Source organism: Ochotona princeps, chromosome Y (assembly GCF_030435755.1).
Source record: "Ochotona princeps isolate mOchPri1 chromosome Y, mOchPri1.hap1, whole genome shotgun sequence".
Classification (NCBI taxonomy): domain Eukaryota; kingdom Metazoa; phylum Chordata; class Mammalia; order Lagomorpha; family Ochotonidae; genus Ochotona; species Ochotona princeps.
The window spans coordinates 890,761-916,943 of NC_080866.1; positions in this window are offsets into that span (position 1 = coordinate 890,761).

Here is a 26,183-nt window from a genome sequence, read left to right on the forward strand (position 1 = left end):
TCCAATTCAGAACTCAGCCCTTAGAACGTAGTACTCAGAACTCAGATGTTACAATTCAGAATTTAGAATGTAGCACTCAGAAATCAGAATCTGAATGCAGAACTCAGAATTCTAAATTCAGAACGCAGAGTTCAGAAATTAGAGCTCAGTATTCAGAACCACAATTCCCAACCCGGAACTCAAAACTCAAAAATCAGAACTCAGTGTTGAGAACTAGAAACTCAGAACGCAGAATTCAGCATGCAGAATGCAGAACGAAGAATCCGTATTCAGAATCAGATTTCGCAACCCTCAATTCAGACCTCAGACATCAAAACGCAGAATTCAGAGATCCGGACTCAGAATTCAGAAGTTAGAACTCAGAACTCAGATTTTGGAACTCAGAAGGCAGGTTTCAAAACTCAGCAATCAGAAGTCTGAATTCAGAACTTATAATTTAGAACTCAGAACTCAGCTTTCAGAGCTCATAATACAGATCTCAGTGCTCAGAATTCTGAAGTCAGAACTCAGAACTCAGTATTCAATACAGAATTCAGAACTCAAAGCTCATCATTTCGAACTTAGGATTCAGAAGACAGAACTCAGAACTCTGTGATCACAATTCAGAATTCAGGACTCAGAAATCGGAACTCAGTAATCAATGCGGAATTCAGAACTCAGAAATCACAAGTCAGAATTCAGAACTCAGAACTCTTAATTCAGAACTCAGAAATTAGAACTCCAAATTCAGTATTCGAAATTGAGCACTCAGAATGTACAGCTTCAAACTCAAATCTCAGAATGCAGATATCAGAATACAGAACTCAGAATTCCCAAACTCGAATTCTGAATTCAGAATTCACAGCTTAGTGTTCAGAACTCAGAACGCAGAACTCAGAATTTCCAATTCAGAACTCAGCCCTTAGAACGTAGTACTCAGAACTCAGATGTTACAATTCAGAATTTAGAATGTAGCACTCAGAAATCAGAATCTGAATGCAGAACTCAGAATTCTAAATTCAGAACGCAGAGTTCAGAAATTAGAGCTCAGTATTCAGAACCACAATTCCCAACCCGGAACTCAAAACTCAAAAATCAGAACTCAGTGTTGAGAACTAGAAACTCAGAACTCAGAATTCAGCATGCAGAATGCAGAACGAAGAATCCGTATTCAGAATCAGATTTCGCAACCCTCAATTCAGACCTCAGACATCAAAACGCAGAATTCAGAGATCCGGACTCAGAATTCAGAAGTTAGAACTCAGAACTCAGATTTTGGAACTCAGAAGGCAGGTTTCAAAACTCAGCAATCAGAAGTCTGAATTCAGAACTTATAATTTAGAACTCAGAACTCAGCTTTCAGAGCTCATAATACAGATCTCAGTGCTCAGAATTCTGAAGTCAGAACTCAGAACTCAGTATTCAATACAGAATTCAGAACTCAAAGCTCATCATTTCGAACTTAGGATTCAGAAGACAGAACTCAGAACTCTGTGATCACAATTCAGAATTCAGGACTCAGAAATCGGAACTCAGTAATCAATGCGGAATTCAGAACTCAGAAATCACAAGTCAGAATTGAGAACTCAGAACTCTTAATTCAGAACTCAGAAATTAGAACTCCAAATTCAGTATTCGAAATTGAGCACTCAGAATGTACAGCTTCAAACTCAAATCTCAGAATGCAGATATCAGAATACAGAACTCAGAATTCCCAAACTCGAATTCTGAATTCAGAATTCACAGCTTAGTGTTCAGAACTCAGAACGCAGAACTCAGAATTTCCAATTCAGAACTCAGCCCTTAGAACGTAGTACTCAGAACTCAGATGTTACAATTCAGAATTTAGAATGTAGCACTCAGAAATCAGAATCTGAATGCAGAACTCAGAATTCTAAATTCAGAACGCAGAGTTCAGAAATTAGAGCTCAGTATTCAGAACCACAATTCCCAACCCGGAACTCAAAACTCAAAAATCAGAACTCAGTGTTGAGAACTAGAAACTCAGAACTCAGAATGCAGCATGCAGAACGAAGAATCCGTATTCAGAATCAGATTTCACAACCCTCAATTCAGACCTCAGACATCAAAACGCAGAATTCAGAGATCCGGACTCAGAATTCAGAAGTTAGAACTCAGAACTCAGACTTTGGAACTCAGAAGGCAGGTTTCAAAACTCAGCAATCAGAAGTCTGAATTCAGAACTTATAATTTAGAACTCAGAACTCAGCTTTCAGAGCTCATAATACAGATCTCAGTGCTCAGAATTCTGAAGTCAGAACTCAGAACTCAGTATTCAATGCAGAATTCAGAACTCAAAGCTCATCATTTCGAACTTAGGATTCAGAAGACAGAACTCAGAACTCTGTGATCACAATTCAGAATTCAGGACTCAGAAATCGGAACTCAGTAATCAATGCGGAATTCAGAACTCAGAAATCACAAGTCAGAATTCAGAACTCAGAACTCTTAATTCAGAACTCAGAAATTAGAACTCCAAATTCAGTATTCGAAATTGAGCACTCAGAATGTACAGCTTCAAACTCAAATCTCAGAATGCAGATATCAGAATACAGAACTCAGAATTCCCAAACTCGAATTCTGAATTCAGAATTCACAGCTTAGTGTTCAGAACTCAGAACGCAGAACTCAGAATTTCCAATTCAGAACTCAGCCCTTAGAACGTAGTACTCAGAACTCAGATGTTACAATTCAGAATTTAGAATGTAGCACTCAGAAATCAGAATCTGAATGCAGAACTCAGAATTCTAAATTCAGAACGCAGAGTTCAGAAATTAGAGCTCAGTATTCAGAACCACAATTCCCAACCCGGAACTCAAAACTCAAAAATCAGAACTCAGTGTTGAGAACTAGAAACTCAGAACTCAGAATTCAGCATGCAGAATGCAGAACGAAGAATCCGTATTCAGAATCAGATTTCGCAACCCTCAATTCAGACCTCAGACATCAAAACGCAGAATTCAGAGATCCGGACTCAGAATTCAGAAGTTAGAACTCAGAACTCAGATTTTGGAACTCAGAAGGCAGGTTTCAAAACTCAGCAATCAGAAGTCTGAATTCAGAACTTATAATTTAGAACTCAGAACTCAGCTTTCAGAGCTCATAATACAGATCTCAGTGCTCAGAATTCTGAAGTCAGAACTCAGAACTCAGTATTCAATACAGAATTCAGAACTCAAAGCTCATCATTTCGAACTTAGGATTCAGAAGACAGAACTCAGAACTCTGTGATCACAATTCAGAATTCAGGACTCAGAAATCGGAACTCAGTAATCAATGCGGAATTCAGAACTCAGAAATCACAAGTCAGAATTCAGAACTCAGAACTCTTAATTCAGAACTCAGAAATTAGAACTCCAAATTCAGTATTCGAAATTGAGCACTCAGAATGTACAGCTTCAAACTCAAATCTCAGAATGCAGATATCAGAATACAGAACTCAGAATTCCCAAACTCGAATTCTGAATTCAGAATTCACAGCTTAGTGTTCAGAACTCAGAACGCAGAACTCAGAATTTCCAATTCAGAACTCAGCCCTTAGAACGTAGTACTCAGAACTCAGATGTTACAATTCAGAATTTAGAATGTAGCACTCAGAAATCAGAATCTGAATGCAGAACTCAGAATTCTAAATTCAGAACGCAGAGTTCAGAAATTAGAGCTCAGTATTCAGAACCACAATTCCCAACCCGGAACTCAAAACTCAAAAATCAGAACTCAGTGTTGAGAACTAGAAACTCAGAACTCAGAATTCAGCATGCAGAATGCAGAACGAAGAATCCGTATTCAGAATCAGATTTCGCAACCCTCAATTCAGACCTCAGACATCAAAACGCAGAATTCAGAGATCCGGACTCAGAATTCAGAAGTTAGAACTCAGAACTCAGATTTTGGAACTCAGAAGGCAGGTTTCAAAACTCAGCAATCAGAAGTCTGAATTCAGAACTTATAATTTAGAACTCAGAACTCAGCTTTCAGAGCTCATAATACAGATCTCAGTGCTCAGAATTCTGAAGTCAGAACTCAGAACTCAGTATTCAATACAGAATTCAGAACTCAAAGCTCATCATTTCGAACTTAGGATTCAGAAGACAGAACTCAGAACTCTGTGATCACAATTCAGAATTCAGGACTCAGAAATCGGAACTCAGTAATCAATGCGGAATTCAGAACTCAGAAATCACAAGTCAGAATTCAGAACTCAGAACTCTTAATTCAGAACTCAGAAATTAGAACTCCAAATTCAGTATTCGAAATTGAGCACTCAGAATGTACAGCTTCAAACTCAAATCTCAGAATGCAGATATCAGAATACAGAACTCAGAATTCCCAAACTCGAATTCTGAATTCAGAATTCACAGCTTAGTGTTCAGAACTCAGAACGCAGAACTCAGAATTTCCAATTCAGAACTCAGCCCTTAGAACGTAGTACTCAGAACTCAGATGTTACAATTCAGAATTTAGAATGTAGCACTCAGAAATCAGAATCTGAATGCAGAACTCAGAATTCTAAATTCAGAACGCAGAGTTCAGAAATTAGAGCTCAGTATTCAGAACCACAATTCCCAACCCGGAACTCAAAACTCAAAAATCAGAACTCAGTGTTGAGAACTAGAAACTCAGAACTCAGAATGCAGAATGCAGAACGAAGAATCCGTATTCAGAATCAGATTTCGCAACCCTCAATTCAGACCTCAGACATCAAAACGCAGAATTCAGAGATCCGGACTCAGAATTCAGAAGTTAGAACTCAGAACTCAGATTTTGGAACTCAGAAGGCAGGTTTCAAAACTCAGCAATCAAAAGTCTGAATTCAGAACTTATAATTTAGAACTCAGAACTCAGCTTTCAGAGCTCATAATACAGATCTCAGTGCTCAGAATTCTGAAGTCAGAACTCAGAACTCAGTATTCAATGCAGAATTCAGAACTCAAAGCTCATCATTTCGAACTTAGGATTCAGAAGACAGAACTCAGAACTCTGTGATCACAATTCAGAATTCAGGACTCAGAAATCGGAACTCAGTAATCAATGCGGAATTCAGAACTCAGAAATCACAAGTCAGAATTCAGAACTCAGAACTCTTAATTCAGAACTCAGAAATTAGAACTCCAAATTCAGTATTCGAAATTGAGCACTCAGAATGTACAGCTTCAAACTCAAATCTCAGAATGCAGATATCAGAATACAGAACTCAGAATTCCCAAACTCGAATTCTGAATTCAGAATTCACAGCTTAGTGTTCAGAACTCAGAACGCAGAACTCAGAATTTCCAATTCAGAACTCAGCCCTTAGAACGTAGTACTCAGAACTCAGATGTTACAATTCAGACTTTAGAATGTAGCACTCAGAAATCAGAATCTGAATGCAGAACTCAGAATTCTAAATTCAGAACGCAGAGTTCAGAAATTAGAGCTCAGTATTCAGAACCACAATTCCCAACCCGGAACTCAAAACTCAAAAATCAGAACTCAGTGTTGAGAACTAGAAACTCAGAACTCAGAATGCAGAATGCAGAACGAAGAATCCGTATTCAGAATCAGATTTCGCAACCCTCAATTCAGACCTCAGACATCAAAACGCAGAATTCAGAGATCCGGACTCAGAATTCAGAAGTTAGAACTCAGAACTCAGATTTTGGAACTCAGAAGGCAGGTTTCAAAACTCAGCAATCAAAAGTCTGAATTCAGAACTTATAATTTAGAACTCAGAACTCAGCTTTCAGAGCTCATAATACAGATCTCAGTGCTCAGAATTCTGAAGTCAGAACTCAGAACTCAGTATTCAATGCAGAATTCAGAACTCAAAGCTCATCATTTCGAACTTAGGATTCAGAAGACAGAACTCAGAACTCTGTGATCACAATTCAGAATTCAGGACTCAGAAATCGGAACTCAGTAATCAATGCGGAATTCAGAACTCAGAAATCACAAGTCAGAATTCAGAACTCAGAACTCTTAATTCAGAACTCAGAAATTAGAACTCCAAATTCAGTATTCGAAATTGAGCACTCAGAATGTACAGCTTCAAACTCAAATCTCAGAATGCAGATATCAGAATACAGAACTCAGAATTCCCAAACTCGAATTCTGAATTCAGAATTCACAGCTTAGTGTTCAGAACTCAGAACGCAGAACTCAGAATTTCCAATTCAGAACTCAGCCCTTAGAACGTAGTACTCAGAACTCAGATGTTACAATTCAGACTTTAGAATGTAGCACTCAGAAATCAGAATCTGAATGCAGAACCCAGAATTCTAAATTCAGAACGCAGAGTTCAGAAATTAGAGCTCAGTATTCAGAACCACAATTCCCAACCCGGAACTCAAAACTCAAAAATCAGAACTCAGTGTTGAGAACTAGAAACTCAGAACTCAGAATGCAGAATGCAGAACGAAGAATCCGTATTCAGAATCAGATTTCGCAACCCTCAATTCAGACCTCAGACATCAAAACGCAGAATTCAGAGATCCGGACTCAGAATTCAGAAGTTAGAACTCAGAACTCAGACTTTGGAACTCAGAAGGCAGGTTTCAAAACTCAGCAATCAGAAGTCTGAATTCAGAACTTATAATTTAGAACTCAGAACTCAGCTTTCAGAGCTCATAATACAGATCTCAGTGCTCAGAATTCTGAAGTCAGAACTCAGAACTCAGTATTCAATGCAGAATTCAGAACTCAAAGCTCATCATTTCGAACTTAGGATTCAGAAGACAGAACTCAGAACTCTATGATCACAATTCAGAATTCAGGACTCAGAAATCGGAACTCAGTAATCAATGCGGAATTCAGAACTCAGAAATCACAAGTCAGAATTGAGAACTCAGAACTCTTAATTCAGAACTCAGAAATTAGAACTCCAAATTCAGTATTCGAAATTGAGCACTCAGAATGTACAGCTTCAAACTCAAATCTCAGAATGCAGATATCAGAATACAGAACTCAGAATTCCCAAACTCGAATTCTGAATTCAGAATTCACAGCTTAGTGTTCAGAACTCAGAACGCAGAACTCAGAATTTCCAATTCAGAACTCAGCCCTTAGAACGTAGTACTCAGAACTCAGATGTTACAATTCAGACTTTAGAATGTAGCACTCAGAAATCAGAATCTGAATGCAGAACTCAGAATTCTAAATTCAGAACGCAGAGTTCAGAAATTAGAGCTCAGTATTCAGAACCACAATTCCCAACCCGGAACTCAAAACTCAAAAATCAGAACTCAGTGTTGAGAACTAGAAACTCAGAACTCAGAATGCAGAATGCAGAACGAAGAATCCGTATTCAGAATCAGATTTCGCAACCCTCAATTCAGACCTCAGACATCAAAACGCAGAATTCAGAGATCCGGACTCAGAATTCAGAAGTTAGAACTCAGAACTCAGATTTTGGAACTCAGAAGGCAGGTTTCAAAACTCAGCAATCAGAAGTCTGAATTCAGAACTTATAATTTAGAACTCAGAACTCAGCTTTCAGAGCTCATAATACAGATCTCAGTGCTCAGAATTCTGAAGTCAGAACTCAGAACTCAGTATTCAATACAGAATTCAGAACTCAAAGCTCATCATTTCGAACTTAGGATTCAGAAGACAGAACTCAGAACTCTGTGATCACAATTCAGAATTCAGGACTCAGAAATCGGAACTCAGTAATCAATGCGGAATTCAGAACTCAGAAATCACAAGTCAGAATTCAGAACTCAGAACTCTTAATTCAGAACTCAGAAATTAGAACTCCAAATTCAGTATTCGAAATTGAGCACTCAGAATGTACAGCTTCAAACTCAAATCTCAGAATGCAGATATCAGAATACAGAACTCAGAATTCCCAAACTCGAATTCTGAATTCAGAATTCACAGCTTAGTGTTCAGAACTCAGAACGCAGAACTCAGAATTTCCAATTCAGAACTCAGCCCTTAGAACGTAGTACTCAGAACTCAGATGTTACAATTCAGAATTTAGAATGTAGCACTCAGAAATCAGAATCTGAATGCAGAACTCAGAATTCTAAATTCAGAACGCAGAGTTCAGAAATTAGAGCTCAGTATTCAGAACCACAATTCCCAACCCGGAACTCAAAACTCAAAAATCAGAACTCAGTGTTGAGAACTAGAAACTCAGAACTCAGAATTCAGCATGCAGAATGCAGAACGAAGAATCCGTATTCAGAATCAGATTTCGCAACCCTCAATTCAGACCTCAGACATCAAAACGCAGAATTCAGAGATCCGGACTCAGAATTCAGAAGTTAGAACTCAGAACTCAGATTTTGGAACTCAGAAGGCAGGTTTCAAAACTCAGCAATCAGAAGTCTGAATTCAGAACTTATAATTTAGAACTCAGAACTCAGCTTTCAGAGCTCATAATACAGATCTCAGTGCTCAGAATTCTGAAGTCAGAACTCAGAACTCAGTATTCAATACAGAATTCAGAACTCAAAGCTCATCATTTCGAACTTAGGATTCAGAAGACAGAACTCAGAACTCTGTGATCACAATTCAGAATTCAGGACTCAGAAATCGGAACTCAGTAATCAATGCGGAATTCAGAACTCAGAAATCACAAGTCAGAATTCAGAACTCAGAACTCTTAATTCAGAACTCAGAAATTAGAACTCCAAATTCAGTATTCGAAATTGAGCACTCAGAATGTACAGCTTCAAACTCAAATCTCAGAATGCAGATATCAGAATACAGAACTCAGAATTCCCAAACTCGAATTCTGAATTCAGAATTCACAGCTTAGTGTTCAGAACTCAGAACGCAGAACTCAGAATTTCCAATTCAGAACTCAGCCCTTAGAACGTAGTACTCAGAACTCAGATGTTACAATTCAGAATTTAGAATGTAGCACTCAGAAATCAGAATCTGAATGCAGAACTCAGAATTCTAAATTCAGAACGCAGAGTTCAGAAATTAGAGCTCAGTATTCAGAACCACAATTCCCAACCCGGAACTCAAAACTCAAAAATCAGAACTCAGTGTTGAGAACTAGAAACTCAGAACTCAGAATGCAGAATGCAGAACGAAGAATCCGTATTCAGAATCAGATTTCGCAACCCTCAATTCAGACCTCAGACATCAAAACGCAGAATTCAGAGATCCGGACTCAGAATTCAGAAGTTAGAACTCAGAACTCAGACTTTGGAACTCAGAAGGCAGGTTTCAAAACTCAGCAATCAGAAGTCTGAACTCAGAACTTATAATTTAGAACTCAGAACTCAGCTTTCAGAGCTCATAATACAGATCTCAGTGCTCAGAATTCTGAAGTCAGAACTCAGAACTCAGTATTCAATGCAGAATTCAGAACTCAAAGCTCATCATTTCGAACTTAGGATTCAGAAGACAGAACTCAGAACTCTGTGATCACAATTCAGAATTCAGGACTCAGAAATCGGAACTCAGTAATCAATGCGGAATTCAGAACTCAGAAATCACAAGTCAGAATTCAGAACTCAGAACTCTTAATTCAGAACTCAGAAATTAGAACTCCAAATTCAGTATTCGAAATTGAGCACTCAGAATGTACAGCTTCAAACTCAAATCTCAGAATGCAGATATCAGAATACAGAACTCAGAATTCCCAAACTCGAATTCTGAATTCAGAATTCACAGCTTAGTGTTCAGAACTCAGAACGCAGAACTCAGAATTTCCAATTCAGAACTCAGCCCTTAGAACGTAGTACTCAGAACTCAGATGTTACAATTCAGAATTTAGAATGTAGCACTCAGAAATCAGAATCTGAATGCAGAACTCAGAATTCTAAATTCAGAACGCAGAGTTCAGAAATTAGAGCTCAGTATTCAGAACCACAATTCCCAACCCGGAACTCAAAACTCAAAAATCAGAACTCAGTGTTGAGAACTAGAAACTCAGAACTCAGAATTCAGCATGCAGAACGAAGAATCCGTATTCAGAATCAGATTTCGCAACCCTCAATTCAGACCTCAGACATCAAAACGCAGAATTCAGAGATCCGGACTCAGAATTCAGAAGTTAGAACTCAGAACTCAGATTTTGGAACTCAGAAGGCAGGTTTCAAAACTCAGCAATCAGAAGTCTGAACTCAGAACTTATAATTTAGAACTCAGAACTCAGCTTTCAGAGCTCATAATACAGATCTCAGTGCTCAGAATTCTGAAGTCAGAACTCAGAACTCAGTATTCAATACAGAATTCAGAACTCAAAGCTCATCATTTCGAACTTAGGATTCAGAAGACAGAACTCAGAACTCTGTGATCACAATTCAGAATTCAGGACTCAGAAATCGGAACTCAGTAATCAATGCGGAATTCAGAACTCAGAAATCACAAGTCAGAATTGAGAACTCAGAACTCTTAATTCAGAACTCAGAAATTAGAACTCCAAATTCAGTATTCGAAATTGAGCACTCAGAATGTACAGCTTCAAACTCAAATCTCAGAATGCAGATATCAGAATACAGAACTCAGAATTCCCAAACTCGAATTCTGAATTCAGAATTCACAGCTTAGTGTTCAGAACTCAGAACGCAGAACTCAGAATTTCCAATTCAGAACTCAGCCCTTAGAACGTAGTACTCAGAACTCAGATGTTACAATTCAGAATTTAGAATGTAGCACTCAGAAATCAGAATCTGAATGCAGAACTCAGAATTCTAAATTCAGAACGCAGAGTTCAGAAATTAGAGCTCAGTATTCAGAACCACAATTCCCAACCCGGAACTCAAAACTCAAAAATCAGAACTCAGTGTTGAGAACTAGAAACTCAGAACTCAGAATGCAGAATGCAGAACGAAGAATCCGTATTCAGAATCAGATTTCGCAACCCTCAATTCAGACCTCAGACATCAAAACGCAGAATTCAGAGATCCGGACTCAGAATTCAGAAGTTAGAACTCAGAACTCAGACTTTGGAACTCAGAAGGCAGGTTTCAAAACTCAGCAATCAGAAGTCTGAACTCAGAACTTATAATTTAGAACTCAGAACTCAGCTTTCAGAGCTCATAATACAGATCTCAGTGCTCAGAATTCTGAAGTCAGAACTCAGAACTCAGTATTCAATGCAGAATTCAGAACTCAAAGCTCATCATTTCGAACTTAGGATTCAGAAGACAGAACTCAGAACTCTGTGATCACAATTCAGAATTCAGGACTCAGAAATCGGAACTCAGTAATCAATGCGGAATTCAGAACTCAGAAATCACAAGTCAGAATTCAGAACTCAGAACTCTTAATTCAGAACTCAGAAATTAGAACTCCAAATTCAGTATTCGAAATTGAGCACTCAGAATGTACAGCTTCAAACTCAAATCTCAGAATGCAGATATCAGAATACAGAACTCAGAATTCCCAAACTCGAATTCTGAATTCAGAATTCACAGCTTAGTGTTCAGGACTCAGAACGCAGAACTCAGAATTTCCAATTCAGAACTCAGCCCTTAGAACGTAGTACTCAGAACTCAGATGTTACAATTCAGAATTTAGAATGTAGCACTCAGAAATCAGAATCTGAATGCAGAACTCAGAATTCTAAATTCAGAACGCAGAGTTCAGAAATTAGAGCTCAGTATTCAGAACCACAATTCCCAACCCGGAACTCAAAACTCAAAAATCAGAACTCAGTGTTGAGAACTAGAAACTCAGAACTCAGAATTCAGCATGCGGAACGAAGAATCCGTATTCAGAATCAGGTTTCGCAACCCTCAATTCAGACCTCAGACATCAAAACGCAGAATTCAGAGATCCGGACTCAGAATTCAGAAGTTAGAACTCAGAACTCAGATTTTGGAACTCAGAAGGCAGGTTTCAAAACTCAGCAATCAGAAGTCTGAACTCAGAACTTATAATTTAGAACTCAGAACTCAGCTTTCAGAGCTCATAATACAGATCTCAGTGCTCAGAATTCTGAAGTCAGAACTCAGAACTCAGTATTCAATACAGAATTCAGAACTCAAAGCTCATCATTTCGAACTTAGGATTCAGAAGACAGAACTCAGAACTCTGTGATCACAATTCAGAATTCAGGACTCAGAAATCGGAACTCAGTAATCAATGCGGAATTCAGAACTCAGAAATCACAAGTCAGAATTCAGAACTCAGAACTCTTAATTCAGAACTCAGAAATTAGAACTCCAAATTCAGTATTCGAAATTGAGCACTCAGAATGTACAGCTTCAAACTCAAATCTCAGAATGCAGATATCAGAATACAGAACTCAGAATTCCCAAACTCGAATTCTGAATTCAGAATTCACAGCTTAGTGTTCAGAACTCAGAACGCAGAACTCAGAATTTCCAATTCAGAACTCAGCCCTTAGAACGTAGTACTCAGAACTCAGATGTTACAATTCAGACTTTAGAATGTAGCACTCAGAAATCAGAATCTGAATGCAGAACTCAGAATTCTAAATTCAGAACGCAGAGTTCAGAAATTAGAGCTCAGTATTCAGAACCACAATTCCCAACCCGGAACTCAAAACTCAAAAATCAGAACTCAGTGTTGAGAACTAGAAACTCAGAACTCAGAATGCAGAATGCAGAACGAAGAATCCGTATTCAGAATCAGATTTCGCAACCCTCAATTCAGACCTCAGACATCAAAACGCAGAATTCAGAGATCCGGACTCAGAATTCAGAAGTTAGAACTCAGAACTCAGACTTTGGAACTCAGAAGGCAGGTTTCAAAACTCAGCAATCAGAAGTCTGAACTCAGAACTTATAATTTAGAACTCAGAACTCAGCTTTCAGAGCTCATAATACAGATCTCAGTGCTCAGAATTCTGAAGTCAGAACTCAGAACTCAGTATTCAATGCAGAATTCAGAACTCAAAGCTCATCATTTCGAACTTAGGATTCAGAAGACAGAACTCAGAACTCTGTGATCACAATTCAGAATTCAGGACTCAGAAATCGGAACTCAGTAATCAATGCGGAATTCAGAACTCAGAAATCACAAGTCAGAATTCAGAACTCAGAACTCTTAATTCAGAACTCAGAAATTAGAACTCCAAATTCAGTATTCGAAATTGAGCACTCAGAATGTACAGCTTCAAACTCAAATCTCAGAATGCAGATATCAGAATACAGAACTCAGAATTCCCAAACTCGAATTCTGAATTCAGAATTCACAGCTTAGTGTTCAGGACTCAGAACGCAGAACTCAGAATTTCCAATTCAGAACTCAGCCCTTAGAACGTAGTACTCAGAACTCAGATGTTACAATTCAGAATTTAGAATGTAGCACTCAGAAATCAGAATCTGAATGCAGAACTCAGAATTCTAAATTCAGAACGCAGAGTTCAGAAATTAGAGCTCAGTATTCAGAACCACAATTCCCAACCCGGAACTCAAAACTCAAAAATCAGAACTCAGTGTTGAGAACTAGAAACTCAGAACTCAGAATTCAGCATGCGGAACGAAGAATCCGTATTCAGAATCAGGTTTCGCAACCCTCAATTCAGACCTCAGACATCAAAACGCAGAATTCAGAGATCCGGACTCAGAATTCAGAAGTTAGAACTCAGAACTCAGATTTTGGAACTCAGAAGGCAGGTTTCAAAACTCAGCAATCAGAAGTCTGAACTCAGAACTTATAATTTAGAACTCAGAACTCAGCTTTCAGAGCTCATAATACAGATCTCAGTGCTCAGAATTCTGAAGTCAGAACTCAGAACTCAGTATTCAATACAGAATTCAGAACTCAAAGCTCATCATTTCGAACTTAGGATTCAGAAGACAGAACTCAGAACTCTGTGATCACAATTCAGAATTCAGGACTCAGAAATCGGAACTCAGTAATCAATGCGGAATTCAGAACTCAGAAATCACAAGTCAGAATTCAGAACTCAGAACTCTTAATTCAGAACTCAGAAATTAGAACTCCAAATTCAGTATTCGAAATTGAGCACTCAGAATGTACAGCTTCAAACTCAAATCTCAGAATGCAGATATCAGAATACAGAACTCAGAATTCCCAAACTCGAATTCTGAATTCAGAATTCACAGCTTAGTGTTCAGAACTCAGAACGCAGAACTCAGAATTTCCAATTCAGAACTCAGCCCTTAGAACGTAGTACTCAGAACTCAGATGTTACAATTCAGACTTTAGAATGTAGCACTCAGAAATCAGAATCTGAATGCAGAACTCAGAATTCTAAATTCAGAACGCAGAGTTCAGAAATTAGAGCTCAGTATTCAGAACCACAATTCCCAACCCGGAACTCAAAACTCAAAAATCAGAACTCAGTGTTGAGAACTAGAAACTCAGAACTCAGAATGCAGAATGCAGAACGAAGAATCCGTATTCAGAATCAGATTTCGCAACCCTCAATTCAGACCTCAGACATCAAAACGCAGAATTCAGAGATCCGGACTCAGAATTCAGAAGTTAGAACTCAGAACTCAGACTTTGGAACTCAGAAGGCAGGTTTCAAAACTCAGCAATCAGAAGTCTGAACTCAGAACTTATAATTTAGAACTCAGAACTCAGCTTTCAGAGCTCATAATACAGATCTCAGTGCTCAGAATTCTGAAGTCAGAACTCAGAACTCAGTATTCAATGCAGAATTCAGAACTCAAAGCTCATCATTTCGAACTTAGGATTCAGAAGACAGAACTCAGAACTCTGTGATCACAATTCAGAATTCAGGACTCAGAAATCGGAACTCAGTAATCAATGCGGAATTCAGAACTCAGAAATCACAAGTCAGAATTCAGAACTCAGAACTCTTAATTCAGAACTCAGAAATTAGAACTCCAAATTCAGTATTCGAAATTGAGCACTCAGAATGTACAGCTTCAAACTCAAATCTCAGAATGCAGATATCAGAATACAGAACTCAGAATTCCCAAACTCGAATTCTGAATTCAGAATTCACAGCTTAGTGTTCAGGACTCAGAACGCAGAACTCAGAATTTCCAATTCAGAACTCAGCCCTTAGAACGTAGTACTCAGAACTCAGATGTTACAATTCAGAATTTAGAATGTAGCACTCAGAAATCAGAATCTGAATGCAGAACTCAGAATTCTAAATTCAGAACGCAGAGTTCAGAAATTAGAGCTCAGTATTCAGAACCACAATTCCCAACCCGGAACTCAAAACTCAAAAATCAGAACTCAGTGTTGAGAACTAGAAACTCAGAACTCAGAATTCAGCATGCGGAACGAAGAATCCGTATTCAGAATCAGGTTTCGCAACCCTCAATTCAGACCTCAGACATCAAAACGCAGAATTCAGAGATCCGGACTCAGAATTCAGAAGTTAGAACTCAGAACTCAGATTTTGGAACTCAGAAGGCAGGTTTCAAAACTCAGCAATCAGAAGTCTGAACTCAGAACTTATAATTTAGAACTCAGAACTCAGCTTTCAGAGCTCATAATACAGATCTCAGTGCTCAGAATTCTGAAGTCAGAACTCAGAACTCAGTATTCAATACAGAATTCAGAACTCAAAGCTCATCATTTCGAACTTAGGATTCAGAAGACAGAACTCAGAACTCTGTGATCACAATTCAGAATTCAGGACTCAGAAATCGGAACTCAGTAATCAATGCGGAATTCAGAACTCAGAAATCACAAGTCAGAATTCAGAACTCAGAACTCTTAATTCAGAACTCAGAAATTAGAACTCCAAATTCAGTATTCGAAATTGAGCACTCAGAATGTACAGCTTCAAACTCAAATCTCAGAATGCAGATATCAGAATACAGAACTCAGAATTCCCAAACTCGAATTCTGAATTCAGAATTCACAGCTTAGTGTTCAGAACTCAGAACGCAGAACTCAGAATTTCCAATTCAGAACTCAGCCCTTAGAACGTAGTACTCAGAACTCAGATGTTACAATTCAGAATTTAGAATGTAGCACTCAGAAATCAGAATCTGAATGCAGAACTCAGAATTCTAAATTCAGAACGCAGAGTTCAGAAATTAGAGCTCAGTATTCAGAACCACAATTCCCAACCCGGAACTCAAAACTCAAAAATCAGAACTCAGTGTTGAGAACTAGAAACTCAGAACTCAGAATGCAGAATGCAGAACGAAGAATCCGTATTCAGAATCAGATTTCGCAACCCTCAATTCAGACCTCAGACATCAAAACGCAGAATTCAGAGATCCGGACTCAGAATTCAGAAGTTAGAACTCAGAACTCAGACTTTGGAACTCAGAAGGCAGGTTTCAAAACTCAGCAATCAGAAGTCTGAACTCAGAACTTATAATTTAGAACTCAGAACTCAGCTTTCAGAGCTCATAATACAGATCTCAGTGCTCAGAATTCTGAAGTCAGAACTCAGAACTCAGTATTCAATGCAGAATTCAGAACTCAAAGCTCATCATTTCGAACTTAGGATTCAGAAGACAGAACTCAGAACTCTGTGATCACAATTCAGAATTCAGGACTCAGAAATCGGAACTCAGTAATCAATGCGGAATTCAGAACTCAGAAATCACAAGTCAGAATTCAGAACTCAGAACTCTTAATTCAGAACTCAGAAATTAGAACTCCAAATTCAGTATTCGAAATTGAGCACTCAGAATGTACAGCTTCAAACTCAAATCTCAGAATGCAGATATCAGAATACAGAACTCAGAATTCCCAAACTCGAATTCTGAATTCAGAATTCACAGCTTAGTGTTCAGGACTCAGAACGCAGAACTCAGAATTTCCAATTCAGAACTCAGCCCTTAGAACGTAGTACTCAGAACTCAGATGTTACAATTCAGAATTTAGAATGTAGCACTCAGAAATCAGAATCTGAATGCAGAACTCAGAATTCTAAATTCAGAACGCAGAGTTCAGAAATTAGAGCTCAGTATTCAGAACCACAATTCCCAACCCGGAACTCAAAACTCAAAAATCAGAACTCAGTGTTGAGAACTAGAAACTCAGAACTCAGAATTCAGCATGCGGAACGAAGAATCCGTATTCAGAATCAGGTTTCGCAACCCTCAATTCAGACCTCAGACATCAAAACGCAGAATTCAGAGATCCGGACTCAGAATTCAGAAGTTAGAACTCAGAACTCAGATTTTGGAACTCAGAAGGCAGGTTTCAAAACTCAGCAATCAGAAGTCTGAACTCAGAACTTATAATTTAGAACTCAGAACTCAGCTTTCAGAGCTCATAATACAGATCTCAGTGCTCAGAATTCTGAAGTCAGAACTCAGAACTCAGTATTCAATACAGAATTCAGAACTCAAAGCTCATCATTTCGAACTTAGGATTCAGAAGACAGAACTCAGAACTCTGTGATCACAATTCAGAATTCAGGACTCAGAAATCGGAACTCAGTAATCAATGCGGAATTCAGAACTCAGAAATCACAAGTCAGAATTCAGAACTCAGAACTCTTAATTCAGAACTCAGAAATTAGAACTCCAAATTCAGTATTCGAAATTGAGCACTCAGAATGTACAGCTTCAAACTCAAATCTCAGAATGCAGATATCAGAATACAGAACTCAGAATTCCCAAACTCGAATTCTGAATTCAGAATTCACAGCTTAGTGTTCAGAACTCAGAACGCAGAACTCAGAATTTCCAATTCAGAACTCAGCCCTTAGAACGTAGTACTCAGAACTCAGATGTTACAATTCAGACTTTAGAATGTAGCACTCAGAAATCAGAATCTGAATGCAGAACTCAGAATTCTAAATTCAGAACGCAGAGTTCAGAAATTAGAGCTCAGTATTCAGAACCACAATTCCCAACCCGGAACTCAAAACTCAAAAATCAGAACTCAGTGTTGAGAACTAGAAACTCAGAACTCAGAATTCAGCATGCAGAATGCAGAACGAAGAATCCGTATTCAGAATCAGATTTCGCAACCCTCAATTCAGACCTCAGACATCAAAACGCAGAATTCAGAGATCCGGACTCAGAATTCAGAAGTTAGAACTCAGAACTCAGATTTTGGAACTCAGAAGGCAGGTTTCAAAACTCAGCAATCAGAAGTCTGAATTCAGAACTTATAATTTAGAACTCAGAACTCAGCTTTCAGAGCTCATAATACAGATCTCAGTGCTCAGAATTCTGAAGTCAGAACTCAGAACTCAGTATTCAATACAGAATTCAGAACTCAAAGCTCATCATTTCGAACTTAGGATTCAGAAGACAGAACTCAGAACTCTGTGATCACAATTCAGAATTCAGGACTCAGAAATCGGAACTCAGTAATCAATGCGGAATTCAGAACTCAGAAATCACAAGTCAGAATTGAGAACTCAGAACTCTTAATTCAGAACTCAGAAATTAGAACTCCAAATTCAGTATTCGAAATTGAGCACTCAGAATGTACAGCTTCAAACTCAAATCTCAGAATGCAGATATCAGAATACAGAACTCAGAATTCCCAAACTCGAATTCTGAATTCAGAATTCACAGCTTAGTGTTCAGAACTCAGAACGCAGAACTCAGAATTTCCAATTCAGAACTCAGCCCTTAGAACGTAGTACTCAGAACTCAGATGTTACAATTCAGAATTTAGAATGTAGCACTCAGAAATCAGAATCTGAATGCAGAACTCAGAATTCTAAATTCAGAACGCAGAGTTCAGAAATTAGAGCTCAGTATTCAGAACCACAATTCCCAACCCGGAACTCAAAACTCAAAAATCAGAACTCAGTGTTGAGAACTAGAAACTCAGAACGCAGAATTCAGCATGCAGAATGCAGAACGAAGAATCCGTATTCAGAATCAGATTTCGCAACCCTCAATTCAGACCTCAGACATCAAAACGCAGAATTCAGAGATCCGGACTCAGAATTCAGAAGTTAGAACTCAGAACTCAGATTTTGGAACTCAGAAGGCAGGTTTCAAAACTCAGCAATCAGAAGTCTGAATTCAGAACTTATAATTTAGAACTCAGAACTCAGCTTTCAGAGCTCATAATACAGATCTCAGTGCTCAGAATTCTGAAGTCAGAACTCAGAACTCAGTATTCAATACAGAATTCAGAACTCAAAGCTCATCATTTCGAACTTAGGATTCAGAAGACAGAACTCAGAACTCTGTGATCACAATTCAGAATTCAGGACTCAGAAATCGGAACTCAGTAATCAATGCGGAATTCAGAACTCAGAAATCACAAGTCAGAATTCAGAACTCAGAACTCTTAATTCAGAACTCAGAAATTAGAACTCCAAATTCAGTATTCGAAATTGAGCACTCAGAATGTACAGCTTCAAACTCAAATCTCAGAATGCAGATATCAGAATACAGAACTCAGAATTCCCAAACTCGAATTCTGAATTCAGAATTCACAGCTTAGTGTTCAGAACTCAGAACGCAGAACTCAGAATTTCCAATTCAGAACTCAGCCCTTAGAACGTAGTACTCAGAACTCAGATGTTACAATTCAGAATTTAGAATGTAGCACTCAGAAATCAGAATCTGAATGCAGAACTCAGAATTCTAAATTCAGAACGCAGAGTTCAGAAATTAGAGCTCAGTATTCAGAACCACAATTCCCAACCCGGAACTCAAAACTCAAAAATCAGAACTCAGTGTTGAGAACTAGAAACTCAGAACTCAGAATTCAGCATGCAGAATGCAGAACGAAGAATCCGTATTCAGAATCAGATTTCGCAACCCTCAATTCAGACCTCAGACATCAAAACGCAGAATTCAGAGATCCGGACTCAGAATTCAGAAGTTAGAACTCAGAACTCAGATTTTGGAACTCAGAAGGCAGGTTTCAAAACTCAGCAATCAGAAGTCTGAATTCAGAACTTATAATTTAGAACTCAGAACTCAGCTTTCAGAGCTCATAATACAGATCTCAGTGCTCAGAATTCTGAAGTCAGAACTCAGAACTCAGTATTCAATACAGAATTCAGAACTCAAAGCTCATCATTTCGAACTTAGGATTCAGAAGACAGAACTCAGAACTCTGTGATCACAATTCAGAATTCAGGACTCAGAAATCGGAACTCAGTAATCAATGCGGAATTCAGAACTCAGAAATCACAAGTCAGAATTGAGAACTCAGAACTCTTAATTCAGAACTCAGAAATTAGAACTCCAAATTCAGTATTCGAAATTGAGCACTCAGAATGTACAGCTTCAAACTCAAATCTCAGAATGCAGATATCAGAATACAGAACTCAGAATTCCCAAACTCGAATTCTGAATTCAGAATTCACAGCTTAGTGTTCAGAACTCAGAACGCAGAACTCAGAATTTCCAATTCAGAACTCAGCCCTTAGAACGTAGTACTCAGAACTCAGATGTTACAATTCAGAATTTAGAATGTAGCACTCAGAAATCAGAATCTGAATGCAGAACTCAGAATTCTAAATTCAGAACGCAGAGTTCAGAAATTAGAGCTCAGTATTCAGAACCACAATTCCCAACCCGGAACTCAAAACTCAAAAATCAGAACTCAGTGTTGAGAACTAGAAACTCAGAACTCAGAATGCAGCATGCAGAACGAAGAATCCGTATTCAGAATCAGATTTCACAACCCTCAATTCAGACCTCAGACATCAAAACGCAGAATTCAGAGATCCGGACTCAGAATTCAGAAGTTAGAACTCAGAACTCAGACTTTGGAACTCAGAAGGCAGGTTTCAAAACTCAGCAATCAGAAGTCTGAATTCAGAACTTATAATTTAGAACTCAGAACTCAGCTTTCAGAGCTCATAATACAGATCTCAGTGCTCAGAATTCTGAAGTCAGAACTCAGAACTCAGTATTCAATGCAGAATTCAGAACTCAAAGCTCATCATTTCGAACTTAGGATTCAGAAGACAGAACTCAGAACTCTGTGATCACAATTCAGAATTCAGGACTCAGAAATCGGAACTCAGTAATCAATGCGGAATTCAGAACTCAGAAATCACAAGTCAGAATTCAGAACTCAGAACTCTTAATTCAGAACTCAGAAATTAGAACTCCAAATTCAGTATTCGAAATTGAGCACTCAGAATGTACAGCTTCAAACTCAAATCTCAGAATGCAGATATCAGAATACAGAACTCAGAATTCCCAAACTCGAATTCTGAATTCAGAATTCACAGCTTAGTGTTCAGAACTCAGAACGCAGAACTCAGAATTTCCAATTCAGAACTCAGCCCTTAGAACGTAGTACTCAGAACTCAGATGTTACAATTCAGAATTTAGAATGTAGCACTCAGAAATCAGAATCTGAATGCAGAACTCAGAATTCTAAATTCAGAACGCAGAGTTCAGAAATTAGAGCTCAGTATTCAGAACCACAATTCCCAACCCGGAACTCAAAACTCAAAAATCAGAACTCAGTGTTGAGAACTAGAAACTCAGAACTCAGAATTCAGCATGCAGAATGCAGAACGAAGAATCCGTATTCAGAATCAGATTTCGCAACCCTCAATTCAGACCTCAGACATCAAAACGCAGAATTCAGAGATCCGGACTCAGAATTCAGAAGTTAGAACTCAGAACTCAGATTTTGGAACTCAGAAGGCAGGTTTCAAAACTCAGCAATCAGAAGTCTGAATTCAGAACTTATAATTTAGAACTCAGAACTCAGCTTTCAGAGCTCATAATACAGATCTCAGTGCTCAGAATTCTGAAGTCAGAACTCAGAACTCAGTATTCAATACAGAATTCAGAACTCAAAGCTCATCATTTCGAACTTAGGATTCAGAAGACAGAACTCAGAACTCTGTGATCACAATTCAGAATTCAGGACTCAGAAATCGGAACTCAGTAATCAATGCGGAATTCAGAACTCAGAAATCACAAGTCAGAATTCAGAACTCAGAACTCTTAATTCAGAACTCAGAAATTAGAACTCCAAATTCAGTATTCGAAATTGAGCACTCAGAATGTACAGCTTCAAACTCAAATCTCAGAATGCAGATATCAGAATACAGAACTCAGAATTCCCAAACTCGAATTCTGAATTCAGAATTCACAGCTTAGTGTTCAGAACTCAGAACGCAGAACTCAGAATTTCCAATTCAGAACTCAGCCCTTAGAACGTAGTACTCAGAACTCAGATGTTACAATTCAGAATTTAGAATGTAGCACTCAGAAATCAGAATCTGAATGCAGAACTCAGAATTCTAAATTCAGAACGCAGAGTTCAGAAATTAGAGCTCAGTATTCAGAACCACAATTCCCAACCCGGAACTCAAAACTCAAAAATCAGAACTCAGTGTTGAGAACTAGAAACTCAGAACTCAGAATTCAGCATGCAGAATGCAGAACGAAGAATCCGTATTCAGAATCAGATTTCGCAACCCTCAATTCAGACCTCAGACATCAAAACGCAGAATTCAGAGATCCGGACTCAGAATTCAGAAGTTAGAACTCAGAACTCAGATTTTGGAACTCAGAAGGCAGGTTTCAAAACTCAGCAATCAGAAGTCTGAATTCAGAACTTATAATTTAGAACTCAGAACTCAGCTTTCAGAGCTCATAATACAGATCTCAGTGCTCAGAATTCTGAAGTCAGAACTCAGAACTCAGTATTCAATACAGAATTCAGAACTCAAAGCTCATCATTTCGAACTTAGGATTCAGAAGACAGAACTCAGAACTCTGTGATCACAATTCAGAATTCAGGACTCAGAAATCGGAACTCAGTAATCAATGCGGAATTCAGAACTCAGAAATCACAAGTCAGAATTCAGAACTCAGAACTCTTAATTCAGAACTCAGAAATTAGAACTCCAAATTCAGTATTCGAAATTGAGCACTCAGAATGTACAGCTTCAAACTCAAATCTCAGAATGCAGATATCAGAATACAGAACTCAGAATTCCCAAACTCGAATTCTGAATTCAGAATTCACAGCTTAGTGTTCAGAACTCAGAACGCAGAACTCAGAATTTCCAATTCAGAACTCAGCCCTTAGAACGTAGTACTCAGAACTCAGATGTTACAATTCAGAATTTAGAATGTAGCACTCAGAAATCAGAATCTGAATGCAGAACTCAGAATTCTAAATTCAGAACGCAGAGTTCAGAAATTAGAGCTCAGTATTCAGAACCACAATTCCCAACCCGGAACTCAAAACTCAAAAATCAGAACTCAGTGTTGAGAACTAGAAACTCAGAACTCAGAATGCAGAATGCAGAACGAAGAATCCGTATTCAGAATCAGATTTCGCAACCCTCAATTCAGACCTCAGACATCAAAACGCAGAATTCAGAGATCCGGACTCAGAATTCAGAAGTTAGAACTCAGAACTCAGATTTTGGAACTCAGAAGGCAGGTTTCAAAACTCAGCAATCAAAAGTCTGAATTCAGAACTTATAATTTAGAACTCAGAACTCAGCTTTCAGAGCTCATAATACAGATCTCAGTGCTCAGAATTCTGAAGTCAGAACTCAGAACTCAGTATTCAATGCAGAATTCAGAACTCAAAGCTCATCATTTCGAACTTAGGATTCAGAAGACAGAACTCAGAACTCTGTGATCACAATTCAGAATTCAGGACTCAGAAATCGGAACTCAGTAATCAATGCGGAATTCAGAACTCAGAAATCACAAGTCAGAATTCAGAACTCAGAACTCTTAATTCAGAACTCAGAAATTAGAACTCCAAATTCAGTATTCGAAATTGAGCACTCAGAATGTACAGCTTCAAACTCAAATCTCAGAATGCAGATATCAGAATACAGAACTCAGAATTCCCAAACTCGAATTCTGAATTCAGAATTCACAGCTTAGTGTTCAGAACTCAGAACGCAGAACTCAGAATTTCCAATTCAGAACTCAGCCCTTAGAACGTAGTACTCAGAACTCAGATGTTACAATTCAGACTTTAGAATGTAGCACTCAGAAATCAGAATCTGAATGCAGAACTCAGAATTCTAAATTCAGAACGCAGAGTTCAGAAATTAGAGCTCAGTATTCAGAACCACAATTCCCAACCCGGAACTCAAAACTCAAAAATCAGAACTCAGTGTTGAGAACTAGAAACTCAGAACTCAGAATGCAGAATGCAGAACGAAGAATCCGTATTCAGAATCAGATTTCGCAACCCTCAATTCAGACCTCAGACATCAAAACGCAGAATTCAGAGATCCGGACTCAGAATTCAGAAGTTAGAACTCAGAACTCAGATTTTGGAACTCAGAAGGCAGGTTTCAAAACTCAGCAATCAAAAGTCTGAATTCAGAACTTATAATTTAGAACTCAGAACTCAGCTTTCAGAGCTCATAATACAGATCTCAGTGCTCAGAATTCTGAAGTCAGAACTCAGAACTCAGTATTCAATGCAGAATTCAGAACTCAAAGCTCATCATTTCGAACTTAGGATTCAGAAGACAGAACTCAGAACTCTGTGATCACAATTCAGAATTCAGGACTCAGAAATCGGAACTCAGTAATCAATGCGGAATTCAGAACTCAGAAATCACAAGTCAGAATTCAGAACTCAGAACTCTTAATTCAGAACTCAGAAATTAGAACTCCAAATTCAGTATTCGAAATTGAGCACTCAGAATGTACAGCTTCAAACTCAAATCTCAGAATGCAGATATCAGAATACAGAACTCAGAATTCCCAAACTCGAATTCTGAATTCAGAATTCACAGCTTAGTGTTCAGAACTCAGAACGCAGAACTCAGAATTTCCAATTCAGAACTCAGCCCTTAGAACGTAGTACTCAGAACTCAGATGTTACAATTCAGACTTTAGAATGTAGCACTCAGAAATCAGAATCTGAATGCAGAACCCAGAATTCTAAATTCAGAACGCAGAGTTCAGAAATTAGAGCTCAGTATTCAGAACCACAATTCCCAACCCGGAACTCAAAACTCAAAAATCAGAACTCAGTGTTGAGAACTAGAAACTCAGAACTCAGAATGCAGAATGCAGAACGAAGAATCCGTATTCAGAATCAGATTTCGCAACCCTCAATTCAGACCTCAGACATCAAAACGCAGAATTCAGAGATCCGGACTCAGAATTCAGAAGTTAGAACTCAGAACTCAGACTTTGGAACTCAGAAGGCAGGTTTCAAAACTCAGCAATCAGAAGTCTGAATTCAGAACTTATAATTTAGAACTCAGAACTCAGCTTTCAGAGCTCATAATACAGATCTCAGTGCTCAGAATTCTGAAGTCAGAACTCAGAACTCAGTATTCAATGCAGAATTCAGAACTCAAAGCTCATCATTTCGAACTTAGGATTCAGAAGACAGAACTCAGAACTCTATGATCACAATTCAGAATTCAGGACTCAGAAATCGGAACTCAGTAATCAATGCGGAATTCAGAACTCAGAAATCACAAGTCAGAATTGAGAACTCAGAACTCTTAATTCAGAACTCAGAAATTAGAACTCCAAATTCAGTATTCGAAATTGAGCACTCAGAATGTACAGCTTCAAACTCAAATCTCAGAATGCAGATATCAGAATACAGAACTCAGAATTCCCAAACTCGAATTCTGAATTCAGAATTCACAGCTTAGTGTTCAGAACTCAGAACGCAGAACTCAGAATTTCCAATTCAGAACTCAGCCCTTAGAACGTAGTACTCAGAACTCAGATGTTACAATTCAGACTTTAGAATGTAGCACTCAGAAATCAGAATCTGAATGCAGAACTCAGAATTCTAAATTCAGAACGCAGAGTTCAGAAATTAGAGCTCAGTATTCAGAACCACAATTCCCAACCCGGAACTCAAAACTCAAAAATCAGAACTCAGTGTTGAGAACTAGAAACTCAGAACTCAGAATGCAGAATGCAGAACGAAGAATCCGTATTCAGAATCAGATTTCGCAACCCTCAATTCAGACCTCAGACATCAAAACGCAGAATTCAGAGATCCGGACTCAGAATTCAGAAGTTAGAACTCAGAACTCAGATTTTGGAACTCAGAAGGCAGGTTTCAAAACTCAGCAATCAGAAGTCTGAATTCAGAACTTATAATTTAGAACTCAGAACTCAGCTTTCAGAGCTCATAATACAGATCTCAGTGCTCAGAATTCTGAAGTCAGAACTCAGAACTCAGTATTCAATACAGAATTCAGAACTCAAAGCTCATCATTTCGAACTTAGGATTCAGAAGACAGAACTCAGAACTCTGTGATCACAATTCAGAATTCAGGACTCAGAAATCGGAACTCAGTAATCAATGCGGAATTCAGAACTCAGAAATCACAAGTCAGAATTCAGAACTCAGAACTCTTAATTCAGAACTCAGAAATTAGAACTCCAAATTCAGTATTCGAAATTGAGCACTCAGAATGTACAGCTTCAAACTCAAAT